General features: G+C 49.6%; 1 protein-coding gene across 1 annotated transcript in view; it reads left to right on the forward strand.

Moving 5' to 3' along the window:
* The window catches only part of PPP1R16B (protein phosphatase 1 regulatory subunit 16B), a 101,479-nt gene that overhangs the window by 63,906 nt on the left and 24,294 nt on the right, over positions 1-13,279 (forward strand). The window lies entirely within an intron of this gene.

Below are 13,279 nucleotides of genomic sequence, written 5' to 3' on the forward strand. Positions count from 1 at the left end.
CCGCGAACTTAATCACAGGAATGTTGCATGTTCAAATTTTTGTGGAAAAGTCCCGAAATTGTCAAACTGCAGCTTGACACAGTGGTACTGTCATACCAGGAAGCTTGATTGTGACACCCAAGTTTCATCACCATTTAAGGCCAGCTCCCGAATGGAGGCAGCTGCCTTGCAGATGGAGGGCCATGTGGATTGATTTCGAGCTAGGTCCTTAAGACGGTCTGGCTGGATGTTCTGTCTGTGTCCATCACTGGCGATCTTATCATGTCAATGAACCTTTTGGCAACTATCTGGTCGCTGCATTGTGGCAGCATTCCATGGTAAACATGCTTCTTTCTGTGTTGGTTTCCCATCCTAATAAAATGTCCATTCCAAGAAAGCCACTGAAACTGAGTTAGTGCTGATAGGGGTCAGTTAGTGAGTGCAACTGCAGATATCCTCCTTGCTGATCTTGTCCTGCCACTTGATATAGAGCATCTGACAAAGATGACTCTTTGCCAACCTTGATGGAAACTGGACACAGTCATAAAAATTGTGGCAATCTGTTCTGTGCAGAGAAGGAAATAGTTTCTCAAGCAAGAAAGCGAAGCATGAGCCCTCAGTTTCTGAGAACTTTTCCATGGTTGTTTGGTTTTAATGTGCAGAGCATGGTGAGCAGAGGCATAAGTAGAGGTATAGATGTCTCAGCAGGAGTCTTACCCCAAGTGCACAGGCTGTCTGGTTTCAGTATTACAGTTAGAGAGAACCACACTGGCAGTTTGAGTCAAGCATTCTTAATAAAGAATCCTGCTATACACAGTACATCAGCTCTGTCTTCTCTAGTACAAGTCACTTATCAGAGTCTGACCTCTGCAAAGTTCGTTAGCTCTTGGGGCAGTCAGAAGTCTGATTTCTCCCAGACTCCATTGTTAATGTATGTTACTGTGCATGTGTCATTTGAACTCCTGTAGGATTGGAAAATACATTGACAATATTGTCCTTAGCTAAAGAGAAGTGACTTCCCCTCTTTCCGTTGGAGTAGGTGCCACCAGGGCTGTCTACCATACCCTTCTGCTTCTTCAAATTCCATCCGTAATGGTCCAGATTCTGAGGTGAAGTTGCCACTGATGACAGTATTGAGTGTGCTTGTATTTAGGATTGTGCGCAGTAAGTCTGTGAAACCCAGAATTCCTCTTTAAAGAACTCTTCTTCTTGTTGGTGCTCACCAGTTACTGCATTGCGTGTTCTCATGTACAGACCAGAAATCCTGATTGACAGTAGGTCTCACTCAGATTGGTGCTTTTCCTTTAACAGTCTAACTTTGTACAGTTATCTGGTAGCTCCATTGCAGCTGCCTTTACCACTATGTCATTTACTGGGGCCAGGCTGCATGGGGGGATCCTGTTGCACACACAGGGAGACTAGTATAAACACTGCTGATCCCAGGGTTTCTCTTTGCAAATTCCAGTCATGTGAAAGGCAGTTGGCCTGGTGAACAGACTAAATGCATCTTTTTGTCAAGCCCTTGACAGAGATGTACAAGACAGATGCAAGGATATTGAGTTGCAGACTCCATGAGTTACCTTTGTGGGCAGGTGAGCAGGTTCAGATAAAATGGAAAGCTTTGGGGAAAATGAGGTTCTAGCCTCCATCTAAAATTCCCTTGCACTGCCAGATCTAGGCTGTGGTAGGGAAGACAGAAGAGCATGATTCCATTCTACCTCGCTGTCCTAGACCAGGGAATCATGTCTTCTCAGGGTTCAGAATGGGGCTTTGGCTAAGCATCTGTGCTTTTGGAGGCTCCTTTTCATTGCTGACTCTTAGGGTTCTCATGGACATAGTATTCGGTCCTGTCTCTAAACCAGATGTACCCTGCCCGTCTTCCCTAAGCCTTTAACATGGTCTCCACCTCTGCCTTGGGGCTCCCCTGCCTGCATCTCAGCTCTTCATCCTGAGCTCCCGCCCACATCCTAACTCTTGCCCAGACCCATTCCGCCACCCCAGCCTCCTGCTCTGAGCCCACTCCTGCACTCCAAACCCCTCCACCTGAGAACCTTCACCCCCACTCGGAGTCCTCAGCCCTCCCGGACCCATCCTCCTGCCTCAACCTGCAGTCCCCACCTGCGCCCATCCTCTTGCCTCAACACACAGCACCCTCCTGCATGCTAACCCCCCCCCCCCCCATTTTTGGCCCTACAAGAATCTAATAGCCCCATAAGAGATAATCCAGCCCTGAGCACCAGTGCCAAATACAAAGGTAAAATAACCTCTCTCCTCGTACTTGAGAGTAGGTTTATACAGCCTAGAATTGCATTAGCCCACGTGTCATGCAATTTTGTGTGCATGGCGGGTGTTCTGTGGCATAGCTGCATTCTCATATTGCACGTATAGTTAGTCTCACAGTTTTCTACCAGGTCTAGTAACCCTGCTGTTGCAGTGTCACTTAACAGTTTCAGAGGCTCTTGTTGCAAAGCACATCTTGGAATAGCACCCAGCTTTAAAGGTCAGATTAAGAGGTGCTGAGTATTGTCAACTTCATTGTGAGTCCAGAGTGCTAAGAACCTTGCAGGATCAGTGCCGAATATGCCATCTGATCATCTGATTTCTTAAAGCTCCCCAATGCACAGCTGCTTCTCGAGCCAAATGAGGGACAGTGCTGCAACCACTTGTTGGTAAGGGAGTGACTATGTAGCTCAGAGCAGCTGGAAACTCTGTAAAGTAGGAATTAAGGGACGGTCAGGAGTAGAGAGCCCCACAAAAGAATAAGAGCCTCGAACCATCCTCCATAAGCTGAACGGTTCATGTCTGTTGGAGTCTCATTTGGCTGCCGGTTGCAGTGCCTGCTGCTGTCGTTTGGGTCACTAACGGGTCAACGGGCTGGCTTGTGGTGGCGTGGCAAGCAGGTGCTTTCCCCTCAACCCTGCGTTGTCTTATCAAAACAACCAAGCACACGTTAGTGCAGTGATATCTACACACACCACAGTGCCAACAGTGCTGTGCTAGTGCACTGCCTGAGCGGGGAATTACAACTCCTCAGAGGAGGAGCAGTTTGCAAGATCTCTCCCTCTGCCCCCCAGTGGGCAGTGTTAAAAGGAGACTCAAAATAAAACCTAGTCAGTTAACAGAAAACGTGAATTAAAAGTGTTGGCTGCTACATCTCCCAAGTTCCCATTGATGATTTGTAGCATTGTGATCACGTTTTTCTGTGTCCATTTCCCTTTTTGCTTTACTAAAGACCCACATGACTAGGGAACTGACTAGCCAACTAGAAGGAAGGACAATGAAACTGGACTATACACAAATTATCATCAAAAGCACAAAAAAACAAAATTATTTTCACATAAATCTGCTCCATTATTGTAACTTGTGAAAACAGGCAAACAGGAGCATGATTTTTAAACTGATATTGTCCCTTTAAGGTGGTGGTTCTCAAAGTGTGCTTCATGGACCTCTAGTGGTTTGTGAACATCTTGCAGGTGGGTCACGGGCTTGGGGCTTAACCACTCTCCCACCTCCCCCCCAGCCTGGAGCCTGCGCTGTGAGGATGAAGTGCTAGCACCAGCTTCTTGCTGTGGGGGGTGGGAGAGGAGGAAGGGAACTAGGGGCTGGATCCACGTCACCTCCCTTTAGCTGAGGGAATGGCAGCACAGGTAACAACTTGCTTGGAGGCTTTCCCTGCTGCTCTCATTGTCTGGAATCACGGCCAATGGGAGCAGCGGCGGTGGTTGGGTGGCCAGTATGGTAACATCAGTTATGGGTGTGATTTATTATTATTTTAAATACTTTTTATAGTGCCAAAAGCCCTAGTGTAGATGCACTGACATTGCCATAAGTGCTTTTGCTGGTATATGTATTGGGGATGTACGGGAGTAGTCGACTACTCAATTATCCAATAAGCATAAGCTTATTGGGTAGTCAAGTGGAATGTCTGACTACTTGCTTCCCTCCTTGCTGCCTCTCTATGAAACAGGAGCTGGTGCTGGGGGGAGCTGGCTTAACAGGCAGATCCCCTCCCCCCAGCATCATCTCTGCTGTGGTGCCACCTGCCCCCCTCCCCCTCCAGCTGCCTCTGTTAGAGGCAGTGGGTGGGGAGTGGCAATAGGGGAGGCCACTCGGGCAGCAGCCCCTGTACCCTGTCCAGCCCGGGTCTCCTCGAACAGGGGCTGCTGGTGGACCCAGCGCAAGCCAGGACCAAGCAGTCCTGACTTGTGCTGCTCCAGGACCATTGCGCCTCTGCATTTTAACTGTAGTAAGAGCCCAGCAGCTCGTACTACATTTAAAATGGAGAGCTGCAATGGCCCAGAGCTGGAGCGAGTTGGGACTGCTCAGTCCTGGCTCGAGCGGATGCTGGGATCTACTCCTGCTGCAGCTCTGCAAAGCGGCCTCCTTACTGACTAATCGTGTAGTTGATACAAATTGTATCAACTACGCGATTAGCCAGATGACCATTCTTTAACATCCTTAATGCGTATGCAGTGTTTTTGTAGCCATGTTGGTTCCTGGAGATAAGGACCAATATCTCTTGGTGAGAGAGACCAGCTTTTGAGATCAACCACCTGGTGTCTCTATGTTTGCTGGCATTTTAGCTCCAGGGACTGGTGCAAGTTGCACAGGCAAAAGCACTTTTTTGCAGGTATAAGCTGCATCTTCACCAGAATGTTTGCTAGTACAAATTTTCTTGTGCAGGCTGCCTAAATGGAGATCTAAGGCCTGAGGAGCTCCATTGCAGTCTTGACTGCCTCTTCAAGTGAGTGAGCTTCTTACATGGAGATGTCTTATTTAAAGCCCTCACCATTCAGTGAGTGTAGGCTGCTGTATCATCTCTTCCCCCCTGTGACGGGGCATACGACACAGCCGCGCTGCCCCGCACTGAAATGAACGCCGGGTGGAGGGCAGAGTGACCCGAGGGGGCGCTGGGCGGCTGCGGAGAGGCCGCCGAGGAACCCGGGGCCGGGCCAACCGCGGCCAAGGATCCGCGGCCCGGACAGGCACACCTGGATGACGTCCCTTATGACGTCAGCCGGGGATCCCGGAAGGGCGGGGCGACGTGTGGGGGCGGAGCCTACTGGGGATGCTAAGCCACGGCCCTTTCAAAAGGGCCGGAGACAGGAGACTAAGGGGGAGGACGGCAGGGAGCAGGTGTGTCCTTCCACCCCCCTGAGGAGACGGCCGGCGGTGAGCTTATCCCCACACTGGGGGAAGGGACTCTGACCAGGAAGAAGTGGCCCAGGGCAGGGCCGTGGAACCCGTGAATGGAGGGTTTAGGAGCCGCAGCCCCCTCCATTGGTAAGGGATAGACATCCCTACCTTAGGGCCCTGGGTCGGGGCTTGGAGAGAGGGAGGGCCAGAGCCCCCTCCCCGCTCCGAGCGAGCAAGCGAGTCTAAACGCACGAGTATAGACCGATAAATCGAGTAGACCCTTCGGGGATCAGTGACACAGGACGACACCCCACCCGAACCCAGGGAGGGTTTGGGACGAGCCGTTAACACCCCCCAACTCCCACGGTTTGGGCATGACCTAGGTTATGCTGAGATGTGGCAGGAGGAGGTTGGGGGGGACTCAAATGGAGGACTGAAGTTCAGTAAGTGCTTTTGTTTCTGTAGATGCCACTTTAGTGTGTAGCTGTTGGAATCTGTTCATTTTTAAGAGATGTATTTTTATAGTTGTCATGGGAGCTCTTTTATTTAATATAATGTAGATCTGAATAACTAAATATATACAGAAACTGCATTAATGTCAAATCTTCTTGAGCATGAGAAATGCAATTATTGCTAGAGTAGGTAGAATAATGGAGAATGCATTTTAATTATTATTCTGTGAATATAATTCATAATGAATTATTCACAACAACTTGCTCACCTGGCTCCTATTGTGACTGCTGTATCCCATTTGAGAGGGCGTCCCTATTTCTCACCATCTTTTTGCTTGGTGCACACAGCATATCACTGGCTCTACCAATTACAGCTAATTATGGCCAGATTTCATAACAGAGCTCAGCACATTGGGTACTGAGCTACCATAAGGACATGATTAAGTGTGAAAATGGGAGCTGCTTTCTGTATGCTGAACTCTCTTGAAAACTGGCCCCTACCAATTCTGAGTGTTCAAAGCTCACTTTTAAGTAGGTGGTAAAAGCAATTCTTCTTCGAGCGATGCCCCTGAGGGTGCTTCACAGTTGGTGTCAGGCTCATCCTAGCACCACAGGTCGGAGACTTTGAGAGCAGTGATTGGGCTGCGCATGTGCGAGCAGAGAGTGGCGCTCCCGCCTTTGAAGTAGTGCGTGCAGTCCGCTTCTCCTCATCCCTCGACCACAGACAGTTCAGTTCTCTTCTCCTCAGCGCGCTCTGCAGGGCAAAGCAGAACCACTTTATCAGAGTCCTGAGACACTCAGGACTACCTTCTCTTTACACAGAAAACAAAACAGAAATCTGCCGCCACTGCCAGCTTTTACCGCCACGCAAGCAAAACAAAAGAAAAGGAAACAGAAAGCAGCGACCCACAAGCAGTCTCCACTGCTTGTGCAGCTATCGATAGCTTCTGGGAGACATGCCAGACTCTCCTAAGGAGAAAAGATGTGGCAAATGCCAAGAATTTATGCCAGCCTCTGATGCCCGCAATGAATGTATACACCGTTTGGGGGACACACGTGCATCTCAGAAATGTGTCCATTGCTGTAGCCTCACAAACAGAGCTCACAAAGAAAGGGAGCTCACAGTGCGCACGCAGTCCGTGGTTAGATCCCTGGACCCCCATAATTATCAAGGGGGCAATAAGGGCTCAAGCGCAACTTCTCCTTAGGGCAAACATTCAAGCCCTTCTCCTCAGAGTACACGCTCAGGAACTTAGACCCTCACCAGGCCATGCTCTCCCCTCAAGAATTAGCAAAGGAGATGAGCCAGGCACTCGCAAAGTCTCGAGCCTCCTCAGGAAAGGGCTGAAAGAAATGCTCGAAACAGCCCTTAAAATCAGCTACCACAAAAAGGGCACCTAGCAAGGACCCTGTGGTGACAAGAGGCACCACTGGCATTAAGGGCACCTGGCTCCCCCAGCACATTGCCATCCTATGGCACAACATTCGCCTGTGACACAGAAAAATTATATGGCTAGCTCCAGCCGCCCCCTAATACTTCACACTAACTCTCGAACCCCTGGGGTCACAGCTACACCTATGCCACCACCACAAGCGCCGACCGGTGCGGGAATGGATCACAAGCCTGCATCCCATCACCGTTCCTCGGGTCACAAAACACAAGCGCCACCAGGACATGACGGGGTCTAGGAGCCTGACCTCTCCTGAGCCGTCACCACCAATCCGTTCACGATCCCCACTACGAACAAGGGGCTTGCCACGGTCACCATCCTTATCAATATTCAGTGCCTACCATGGGGACACAGGGAGCATGTTCTCCTTATAACACTCCTCCCCAGGTAGGGCACATGCATGTTATGAGGCATACAGACCACCACATTATCAGTATTCTCTGTGGCACACTGATTGGCATTACTATGTCACTTATCACAGCCAGTGGTCCCCCTATCATTACTGGGCACCACGACACACCTCAGGTGCACCACCTACACCCACACAAAGGTCATTGCCCTCCATGCACTCAGATGCATCACATTCCCCATCTGAGGGCTCAGATCTAAAGGAAGGACATATCGAGGATGACCCAACTGTCCACTGATCTGATACAGCACCAATTGATAATTCATCCTCGACTCCTGATGAAGCGGTTATTCCAAATGACCCAACACCCACTGATGATATCAAGCAATTCCAGGTCCTATTTGAAAGTTTGGCTACCAGTCAGGAGGCAGTTTTATCAGATGTCCAGGAGAAACAACACAAACTCCTAAAGAATCTACAGCCCTCTGTGAAGTCCAAAATCACACTACCTCTAAATGAAGTGATCCTTGAGGCAGTCTGGCAAACACCTGCCGCTACCCCTCCAACTAATGAAAGGGCTGATAGGAAGGATTTTGTGCCATCTAAAGGCATGGACTTTCTCTACCTGCACCCTCAACCTAACTCCTTAGTGGTTGACCCTGCCAATCAAAGGTCCAAGAACCCACAGCACAAAACACATACACAGGACAAGGACCACAAACGCCTTGACGTGTTTGGGAGAAAAGTGTACTTTTCATCAACCCTCCAGTTGTGCATAGCTACCTATACAGTACTGCTTGCTAATCATGATTTTGACAATTATACGAAATTAACAGAACTCATGCAGAATCAAGGCAATCATTAAGGAGGGTTATGCTGTATCCCGTATGGCATTGCAAATGGGCTTGGATGCCTTGGACACGGCAGCTAGGTCCATTGCAACATTTATGGTGATGAGATGTTCATCTTGGCTACAAGCAGCGGGAGTCCCAGAGGACCTCCAGGCCAAAGTAGAGGACCTGCCACTCGACAAAGCAAAATTGTTCGCTGCAGGTACTGATGAAGCACTACATTCCAGCAAAGATTCGTGCACTACCCTTCGCACATTGGGGATGTATCTCCCCCTTACTGAAGAAAATGTTACACACCCTATCAAAGACACAAGGATGCAACTTTCACTAGACAACACCCATACCGACCCTTTGAGCAAAACTGCTTCAGACCTGGAAACAAACAAAAGAGAGCCCCAAACAACCGCTCTTCTGCGACCCGGGTCTCGAGACAGCAGGTTTGAAAATTTGGTCGAGGATCTGCCCAACTTCCCCCCCAATTATAATACCAGGTGAGCACAATATATTTCACCACCGCTTGCGCCCCTTCTACAATCAGTGGGCAGCAATCACTATAGACCGGTGGATCTTAGCAATTGTCAGCCGTGTTATTCTATCCCCTTCACATCAATTCCAACCTCTGCACCCTCACCCCTCCCTCTTCAGGGACCCCTCTCATGAGACTCTTCTCCACCAGGAGGTTTTATTTACACCATCTCAAAATAAGAAAAATATAAACTACTTTCTCACCAAGAAGAGAAAAGGAGGTTGGAGACCTATCTTGGAACTTCACCAATTAAACAAATATCTTCACAGGCAATGCTTCAAAATGGACACACTCACCACAATAATTCCATCACTGAACAGGGGAAACTGGCTCGCAGCCCTCAACCTTCAAGATGCGTATTTTCATATCACAATACACCCTGCACACAGGCGTTTTCTACGACTCGCAGTAGCCTGAGACCACTTTCAATATAGAGTCCTCCTGTTCAGACTCTCCTCTGCCCCCAGAGTCTTTTCCAAGACCCTCGTGGTGGCTGCAGCATATCTAAGATGCAATGGGATCACAATTTTCCTCTATCTAGATGATTGTCTTATCCGAGGTCTCTCACAAGGGAGCGTCAAAAACATGATCACATTCACAAAGACCACGCTAGGCTTCATTATCAACAAGCAGAAATGCATAGTATGCCCTACACAATCTTTGGAGTTCATAGGAGCTCGTATAGACTCCACAACAGCTCGAGCCTATCTTCCCCAATTACCGGTTTAACAATATAAGAAATCTCGTTATGACCACTACCTCCAGCCCAACAGTACCCATCATAACGTACCTCAAATTTATGAGCTGCATGGTGGCTACCACATATGGCATGGGAACCCCAGGCCTCCCGCTGTCTGACTATTTGCTAAGATGCTCATACAACTTTCACTCCCCCTCTCTTGCCCCCAACTGGGATTTACTGGTTCAGGTCCCCAGCCTTAAAGCTTTCTGGGTTTGTTGCTAATTGGGCTTTCCTGCACTGTTCCTATTAATAGCTTATTGCCACTTGCATTTCCTTCAGGTTGTCTCTGTGCTCCACAGCAAAGCAAAAATCCCTGGTCATAGAATCCTAGGGCTGGAAGAGACCTCAGGAGGTCGTTGAGTCCAGCCCCCTGCCCAAAGCAGGACCAACCCCAGCTAAATCAGCCCAGCCAGAGCTGTGTCAAGCCAAGACTTAAAAAATTCTAGGGATGGAGATTCCACCACCTCCCTAGGGAATCCATTTCAGTGCTTCACCACCCCTCCTAGGGAAATAGTTTTTCCTAATATCAAACTTAGACTTCTCCTCCTAGGTCAAGTGTTCCAGGCCCTAATCATTTTGGTTGCCCTCCGCTGGACCCTCTCCAATGCGTCCACATCCTTTCTAGAGTGGGGGGCCCAGAACTGGACACAATACTCCAGATGTGGCCTCACTAGTGCCAAATAAAGGGGAATAATCACTTCTCTAGATCTGCTGGAAATGCTCCTCCTAATGCAACCTAAGGGTACGTCTAGACTACATGCCTCTGTCGCCAGAGGCATGTAGATTAGGCTACCAGACATAGTAAAATGAAGCAGCGATTTAAATAATCGCCGCTTCATTTAAATTTACATGGCTGCCGCGCTGAGCCGACAAACAGCTGATCAGCTGTTTGTCGACTCAGCGCGATAGTCTGGACGCGTGGGTGTCGACATCAAAGGTATTTGTCGACCACCCAGGTAAGCCTCCTGGGACGAGGTTTACCTGGGGGGTCGACAAATACCTTTGATGTCGACACCCACGCGTCCAGACTATCGCGCTGAGCCGACAAACAGCTGATCAGCTGTTTGTCGGCTCAGCGCGGCAGCCATGTAAATTTAAATGAAGCGGCGATTATTTAAATCGCCGCTTCATTTTACTATGTCTGGTAGCCTAATCTACGTGCCTCTGGCGACAGAGGCATGTAGTCTAGACTTACCCTAATATGGCATTAACCTTCTTGGCTACAAGGAGACACTGTTGACTCCTATCCATCTTCTCATCCATTGTAATCCCCAGGTCCTTTTCTGCAGAACTGCTACTTAGCCAGTTGGTCCCCAGCCTGAAACAGTGCTTTTTGGATTCTTCGGTCCCAAGTGAAAGACTCTGCTCTTGTCCTTGTTGAACCTCATCAGATTTCTTTTGTCCCAATCCTCTAATCTGTCTAGGTCACTCTGGACCCTCTCCCTGCCCTCTAGTGTACCTCTCCCCCAGCTTAGTGTCATCCGCAAACTTGCTGAGGATGCAATCCATCCCCTCATCCTGGTCATTAATGAAGATGTTGAATAAAACCGGCCCTAGAACTGATCCTTGGGGCACTCCACTGGTGGTGTTGCCTGCACTGCAGTTTATTCCATAGGCAGGCAGCGCAGCGGGTAATCACCTGCTTCCTTTGCTACTGCTGTAACGGGTAGAGGCAGGATGCGGGCCCAGCACATGGTGGAAATAATGGATGGATTTGTGCCAAAGAGAAAAGATCAGAATTCAATGGGCGGAACAAGCTGTGAATGAGCAGGCAGCCAGCAGTGAATAAATGAAAGCCCTGCCTGCTGTTCATGGCCCGTGTGAAATGAGGTGGGTGGTCTTAGCCCAGTTCCTAACTGACAGGTGTCTGTCAAAGCTGGTCCCCTCTTTGACATTCCTGGCAGGGAACTCCACGTTCCATGAATGGGCTGTGGACAGACCGTGCGTCACTCCCCAACATGACCCCTTTGGACCAAGCTTCTGGGGATCAGTGTCTGCATATTGTGCAGGCCTTGGGGGACGGGGGACATGCCCTTCTTGGCTCAGAGAGGAGGGATGAATCTGTGCTGAAGCAGAGGCCTGGGAGTCAGGGTTCTGTTCCAAACTCTGCCATACACTTGCCGTGGGACACTGTGTGAATCACTTTCTCTCATGGTGCCTCAGTTTCCCATCTGTAGGATGGAGTTTTCCCTAGCACACAAAGATGAGACCCTAAATTCATTATTTGTGAAGTGTCCAGCTATTAAGATGTAGAGGACATACAAATGCCTCAACGGAGCCCACGGTAAAGCTCCTAAATATGGACTGGGGGTTGGAAATCCAGTCAGACAATCCCTGAGAAGGATTCAGAGATCACCAAATTGATTGTCAGTCATGATCTAAGCAAGTTTTTGCACCTGGACTCCAGAAGTGGAAGCCAGGGCTCACCATTACTCCCTTCTTTTGGGGCTGTCTTGTCCCCAAGGGATTCTCCACATCCATGTTGGAGCCCTGAGGATCCTTACTGCCTTGGGATCCTCTGAGTCAGGGCGATGTCTTATGGGGAGAATAGTTTATCCCCTGGCCAGCTAAGGGGCAAAATCCTGACTCTGGACTGAAAGTCAGTTTAGGGGCTGAGAACCACAGTGCTTTGTGCTTCGTGCTTCCTATTGTGCAGGAGGGAAACGGAGGCAAAGTGAGGGGAAGTGACTTTGCCAATGTCAGCTAGCAAATCGGTGGCAGATTACAGACTGATTCCCTTTTTTTCCATAGGGACTGTAAGCAATCCTAACTTCAGTTGAAGTCTCCTAGTCTGACAGGTGCCCAGCCCCTTGGAAAATCAGACCCTCCCGAGACCTGCTTTTAAAAGCTCAACTTGTTCAGTGGCAACTTCTGGGCGCTGATTGTTTCTGAAAATCTAGGTAGTGGTGGGGCTGGGCGTTGAACTCAACCCCTGGCTTCCGCCACACACCAGACATCCGCAGTCCATGTCCCAGATAGGGATGTAAGTGACTAGTCGACTCCCCGATAAGCGTAGGCTTATCAGATATTGAGTCACTACTTGCCAGGTCGCTTCCCCCCCTTTGCTGCCTGTGTATCTGCCAGGGCTCCCTGCAGCACGCATGGGGCTCTTGCTACGTTTCAAAGGCCAGAGGCACAGCACTTGGGACCTGACATGAGCAGGGACTGCCTGTGTCCCCACTTGCCCCAGGTCCCATTGTGTCTCTGCCTTTTAAATGTATTAAGAGCCACGGGCAGCTCTTTCTAAATTTAAAAGGCAGAGGCACAGCAGGGATAGCGAGTGCTACCCCCATCGGCTAATCGAGTAGTCGATGGAAATTCCATCGACTGCTCGATTAGTTGATGAATCGAAATGTAATATCCTTAGTCCCAGACCACCCTGGGCTGAAATAGCAGGGAAGGGCGTTTCCAAGGAAAACCCCAGGTGTTTCCAGTTGAAGGATGCAGGTTAGGAGCGGCCCTGTTGCTGAGTAAGTGGAATGGTCCCCGTGCTATTTTGACAGCAGCCCCATGGCCTTACATGCCATATGGAGCTCTAGGCAGCCACGACATACTCAGACTCTGGGAATGTGGCTCTGGAAAGCATTCTGCAGCCGTAAGTACCCTATTACCTCCTCTGTGAGGAAGGTCGGTACTGCTCTGCCCATTTCACAGACTGAGCCATACTGAGAGCACACAATGCCTGTGGCAGAGCTGTGAGTGCAAGACAGGAGGCCTTGGCTGTCAGTGCTGCCCTCAAGCCGTTTCCTGTCAGGACTAAGGAGCAGAGTCAGGGCCAGGCCTGGAGGGAAAG

This window comes from Pelodiscus sinensis, chromosome 17 (genome assembly GCF_052426305.1).
Source record: "Pelodiscus sinensis isolate ZL-2025 chromosome 17, ASM5242630v1, whole genome shotgun sequence".
Lineage (NCBI taxonomy): Eukaryota > Metazoa > Chordata > Testudines > Trionychidae > Pelodiscus > Pelodiscus sinensis.